This window comes from Lutra lutra, chromosome 7 (assembly GCF_902655055.1).
Source record: "Lutra lutra chromosome 7, mLutLut1.2, whole genome shotgun sequence".
Taxonomy (NCBI): domain Eukaryota; kingdom Metazoa; phylum Chordata; class Mammalia; order Carnivora; family Mustelidae; genus Lutra; species Lutra lutra.
Window position 1 is genome coordinate 129,521,403 of NC_062284.1, and position 6,094 is coordinate 129,527,496.

General features: G+C 48.6%; 1 protein-coding gene across 1 annotated transcript in view; it reads right to left on the reverse strand.

The window, feature by feature from the left end:
* NRXN3 (neurexin 3) overlaps positions 1-6,094 on the reverse strand; it is a 1,668,422-nt gene that overhangs the window by 1,655,655 nt on the left and 6,673 nt on the right. The gene's annotated exons all lie outside the window — the stretch shown is intronic.

The window sequence follows — 6,094 nt, forward strand, 5'->3', positions numbered from 1 at the left end:
TGAATGGGTTGACTGAGCCAGCTTCCCTGAGAATAACAAAGACGCCAGACCCCTGCCTCTGCATCGTTCCCTCCCCTTACAGTCCCCCCAACACACACACTACTAGTGACCCCAAGTTTGGCTTCTGCAGTCACTCTGGATCCAGGACTGCAGGGCCTTGCAGCCGTGGGAACAGATGTTCCCCTCGCACATGGCTGGACTTGGATCTCGGCAGTGATGGACAAGCATCATTGCCCAGGGTGGACGGGCAGCTGCAGAGAATGAGGAGGAGGCACCAGCTCCCACCCCTTCCCGTCTCATTTGCAGAACAGTTACCACCTCCTTTCCAAGGCAAGGGAGGGCAAGGACAATTCAGATAGTTATGCACAGCCACCCCACACGCTCCACGCCACTACTCCCAGGCTGAGCACCCCGGCCAGGACATCCAGAAGGCAACAGAACCACACCACCCACCCGGCACCTCGCAGGCCCCTATAGTCTCTCTCCCCAACCCCCCCTCCCCCAAACATCTCTCACTGCTTATTATGCTCTGACGGAATGGCCCTTCTGTTAGCACACTGTCATCACTGTTGTACGGGTGTGTAATGATGGTTCAAGAAAGACTGCAAGCATGTACAGAAAAGAGCATGGAGAACAGGCCGTGGTTATTCCTGAATGGAAGGACTACACCTGATTTTTATTTTCTTTCTTTCTAAATGGACCTTGTTTTCCCTTTACTTCTTTAAAACTAATTGGCTTGCCGTGGCCATGGGCCTTCTTTGCTGGGAATGAGGTCCGACATGTAGGTCATTCATGACAAACCACCCTTGGCACAAATAACCTGGGGACAGAGGTTATCCTGAGGCCTGAAGCAATTAGAAGGTACTAGAAAAATATACGGAACAGGAAAGTCTCAGAGACGCATGGAGACAAGCTGCCTGGGATTGGGTCAGAATTCTCTATGTAACCTGGAGGTGTCTGTGTGTCTCATACTGTTAGGTATTGTCTCTTTTGTTTTTTCCGAAGTTCTGGACCTTTTGGCTGTGCTAAAAAGGACTAAGAAAAAAGTCGTGCCTGCACTGGGCCCTGACCTTTAAAGGGAAGAAGAGCACATTCCTGGAATCCCTGCTTCAGTGATGGAGGGGAATCTCTCCCCACAAAAGCAACAGAAATTCAGGAGCCTTTGAGCTACATGATCCCTCCCTACTTGCCAGGCTTGCCTAACAATGCTGAAATGTCTGTTTTTTTAAACAAGGATTATTAAACTAAGACGGTTTTTTCATTTTCTTTCTTTCTTTTTTTTTTTTTAAAGATTTTATTTATTTATTTCACAGACAGAGATCACAGGTAGACAGAGAGGCAGGCAGAGAGAGAGAGGGAAGCAGGCTCCCCGCTGAGCAGAGAGCCCGATGTGGGACTCGATCCCAGGACCCTGAGATCATGACCTGAGCCGAAGGCAGCGGCTTAACCCACTGAGCCACCCAGGCGCCCCACTTTCTTTTTTTTTTTTGAAGACTTTATTTATTCATTTGCCAGAGAGGGAGGGAGAAAGAGCACAAGCAGGGAGAACAGCAGGCAGAGGGAGAAGCAGGCTCCACACTGAGCAGGGAGCCTGTTGCAGGACTCGATCCCAGGACCCTAGGATCATGACCTGAGCTGAAAGCAGATGCTTACCAACTGAGCCACCCAGGAGTCCCTGAACTATGATGACTTTAACAAAGAACATGATTCATTCACATACACACATACACCCCAACACACAGACACAAACACACGAGCTTGGTTCAGCCCAGCTGACCATTCTCACTCTCAGAAATACTGCTTTGCCTCCAAAAAGCAGGGCTCCCTCCAGGAGGTACCCTCTACATGGTTGTCTCAGGGAAGGTCACTCCTCTGTCACAGACCTAAGAGGTGAGCAGGGTAGAGCCTGCTACCTGGTTTTGTAAAGACCGTGTTACTAGAACACAGCCATGTCCACACAATTCTTAACTGTCCGTGGCTACTTCCATGCCACAACAGCAGAACTGAATGTCTGCAACAGAGACTGGATGGTCTGTAAAGCCCAAATTCTCATCCGGGCCATTGCCTGGGTGCCAACCTCTCCAGTGGCCCAAGACAGGAATGAAGCTTCCTCAAATTGTGCTATGAGCAGCCCCAAGAAAGCAGGGGCCTCCCTGGGCAGAAGCAGGGCTCAGATGGGGCACGCACGGCTCAGGACCCTGAAAACCCCTCCCAGCAGCTTACTCTCTTGCTCGGCTCCCGTCTCCAGGGCTGCCAGAGAACAGTGAACACGGCAGAGAACTCTGGACTCGGTAGAGGGGAGTCAGGTGGACTTGGGAATCACCAAGCCTGCCTTCTGGGATTATATTTTCTCATCGTGAAATGGTGTTGATAACAGAGTCTAATAGGATTCTTGTGGGAATCAAACGAGGTATTCCATGTTACATGGTTAGCATAGCGCCTGTCAGGTAGCAAGCATTTAACCAGCATCAGCTCCCAGCAAGGGGTGGTTCTGTAATCAGTAACAGCACTGCCATTAACCCATGCTGCCTCTCCCGGGAAAGCAGCCATCCACCTCCCCCCGACAGGACCATGGCAATGAAAGGCAGGACTGCAGAAGGACTCTGTTCACAGCCCAACACCTGGAAACCAAGGTGGCCTTAGAAGCTCCTTTGGCTGCTGGGTGCCTAGAGGAAGGTGTTAATTCTCTGGAATTGTTTCAGTAAGAATTTTTCTCAGGGTTATCAGTCCCCTAATTGCACAGCACAATGCATACACACACGCATTTGGAACCAGAGAGACTGAGGAGGACACCTTCAAACTCCTTATGCAGTAGTTATGAATGGAGGGGCCAGAACAATACCACATTTTGCTATTTCCTCCTGTTTCAAGAATTAATTTCTAAATGGTTTTGTTTTTATTGAGTGCATTTTGTGGATGGATCTGTGTGCAGGGATCCAAGACACCCTGTCACAAACGGGCAAAGACCCCCAACCATGCAGACCCTACTAGGGCCCCTAAGACAGACCACCCTATAGGAGGAGAGGGACCATTAGAAACCAAAGATAGACTCGTGAGCAGAACGGGACAAGTGACATGGGTTCTAGAGATTCCCAGATCAGAGACATTCCTAAACATTTTTCTGATCCATGTGAAGATTAGCACAGCTACCTACTTTTCTGCAAACCTTCCCCTTTCTTCAATTCTGTCTTAATTTTCTCAATTAGCTGTTAATACCCTTCTAACAGTTGCTGATCTCCCTTTTTGAAAAGAGGTTATTGGTCAAAGAAATTTGTGAATCCTTGTAGTCCCAGCTGAGGGATGGGAAGCAGAAGTCTGTGATACCACATTTTCTCGGGTCTGAGAAACTCTTAGTTATAAAAGTCATCATTGATTTAATAACAGCTCTTAGGGGAGGAGAAGAATGAAACACTACACCTAAAGTATACACACTGACTGTAAGACAGGTCAGAAAAATTACAACAGCAACAAGAGCTGCCGTTTATTGAGCAGCTACTGTGTTCCAAGGACAGTGCTAGGTGCCTCTCCTTTGGTTTTCTCATTGAATTCTGTCCCCCTTATAAAGTAGATATTGTTAGCCCATTTTACAGATAAACAGAAACAGAAACCCTGGGAGCCTTCACTCCAGAACAGCTGAGCCCAAAGTAACCAAATCCAGAGCAGCCAAGCTCTACACTTTTTTACATCTCAGACTCTTAAGAACTGGCCTCAGGGCTCCACCAGAGACTTCAGCCAGAAACCAAGACCCTGGTGAGACAAGCCCAATTCCTTCCTCCGAAAGAAGAAGCCACAGAGCAAAGATGCTTGCTGAGGCCTGAGCCCTCCCTTGCCCTGAGCACTCCAGTCTCCCCGTTCAATAAAATATTTAAGAAGATGCACTCGCATGATTATTAAAACTAGGACTGGAAGAAGCAGGTGTCAGCAAGACACAGTGAGATGGTGGGGAAGACAGGGAAAGCTCCCTTCCCTGCACAGGAAGCTGGCAGGCTCTGCCCCCTATAATCCTACTCCCAGGGCAGTGCCCTCCATGCTGCCATCCCAAGCCCCAGCCCTCTGCTTCCCCTGCAAACTCCCTGCCTACCTTCCCCCCAACACACACACACAGTCCTCAGGAGCTGGGGCAGGTTGAGCTGGAAATTACCTTTAGTTGGTCTCCTAATTGCAGATATCAAGCAGGAATCCAATCACTCCAGCCCCAGGTGGGGAGAGAGGGATCGATTCCAGCACTGCCAATGTCCCCAACTTTTCATCCTCGTGGCCCAAAGGCCATGTGGTAACACCCGATGGGGGCAGGGTAAGGCCAGTGCTTGAGGGCACTTACTTTTGGCCCCTAAGTAATTGATAGAGAACCCACTGGGACTTACCTAGTCCCTCCAATTGATGACCTCCCTTCCCCTGACACTCCCAGGAAGGGGAGGCCTGATGGGGGATGGGACGACCCCATGGCACCTAACCCTATGATTGTGCACATGACCTTCCTTAGGTAATCACCTGCTCAAGATACATAGGAAGTGGCAGAGCTTAGACTCAAATCCAGGTGTGCCCAATTCCTAGCCTCTTTCACTTTAAATATCACTTATTAAACACCCACTGTGTGCTTGCTATGCACAAGCCTGGACAGGGAACTGGGGAATACAAAATGAACCAATATGGTACCTGTCACTGAGACACAGTACACTACTCCCAACAGTCCCACACCTGTCTGCACATTTACAATCACCAGGAGAAGGTATTATTTAATAAGGATTCCTGACCTCCATTCCAGAATGTTCTATTTCTATACATTTAGGGAGGGACCTGAGAAAGCTATACTTTTTTTTTTAAAGATTTTATTTATTTATTTGACAGAGAGAAATCACAAGTAAGCAGAGAGGCAGGCAGAGAGAGAGGAGGAAGCAGGCTCCCTGCTGAGCAGAAAGCCCGATGTGGGGCTCGAACCCAGGACCTGGGATCATGACCTGAGCCGAAGGCAGCGGCTTAACCCACTGAGCCACCCAGGCGCCCCGAAAGCTATACTTTTTAAAGACTTCCCAGGATAGAAGTGAATAAGTGGAGGGGAAATTTTTTTTTGTTTCTTATTAATACATATAAACATATATTTAAATAAGGAGATTGTATGAGTGACATTTACTTTGAATGGGGGAAGGGTTAGTAGTTATCAAATTAAAATTTTTCTAATTAAGTGAAAGGCTCCCCTGGTGATTCTGGAAGGGCAGCAAGGTTTGGGAACTCAACACACACACAGTGCTGCCTCCAGCATTTCTTGGGAATTTCATGCCCACTTTGATAAAAGCAGTAGAACGGGGAGCAAAGTATGGCTAATGTACAAGTTCATTCACACTGAGACTTTAGAGGTTGAATAATATACCACTCTCCCAAGGCACAACCCTTTTAAAAGAGAACTTTATGAAGAAAGCACTGTTTACGCCAAAAGAATAAATCCCTAATGGTAAAATATAGGCACCATCAGAGCTATTTTGAGGTGAGAGTCTCCTGGCTTCTTCAAATAGCACAGCAGCTGTCCACAAGAAGGAACTGGGGCCTAAGAGAGTTCCATGAGGCCTTCCAGAGCTGGGGGAGGAGCCAGAAGCTTCATCCCTGATGCAAGATGCTGTTCAAGCTTTAGCTTTATCTTGTTGCAGGGAGGGTAAGGTTTAGTGATTTAGAGGCCAACCACCTGGTGGCCGCTGGGCCCATCTGCAATGGCTAGCCAGCTCCGGGCTGCCTCAACCGAAATCCTTAAATCCACCAGCCAATCCCGGAAGCCCTCCACTGGGAGAAGGACACTACCCTGGGAACAAGGGCCCCTGGGGAGTCCTGAGGGTTCCCACAGGTCAATGAGACTGAGCATCCATCCTGCACCCAGCTCAAGTCTGGGACCTCGAGATCCCAAAGAAAAAACCAACCACACCTACTCAGGAACCCTGTGATCCAGCAAGGAAAAGACACAAATCCCATGTCAAATATGAAGGCGAGATAAGGGAGAATGACCAGGCTGAGTGACCCCTGGAAACCATAACCCACCAGGGAGGATGGAATAACCTAACAACAGTAAGCCTACATGACAGCCAACACCTATAAAGGTGACATGGGC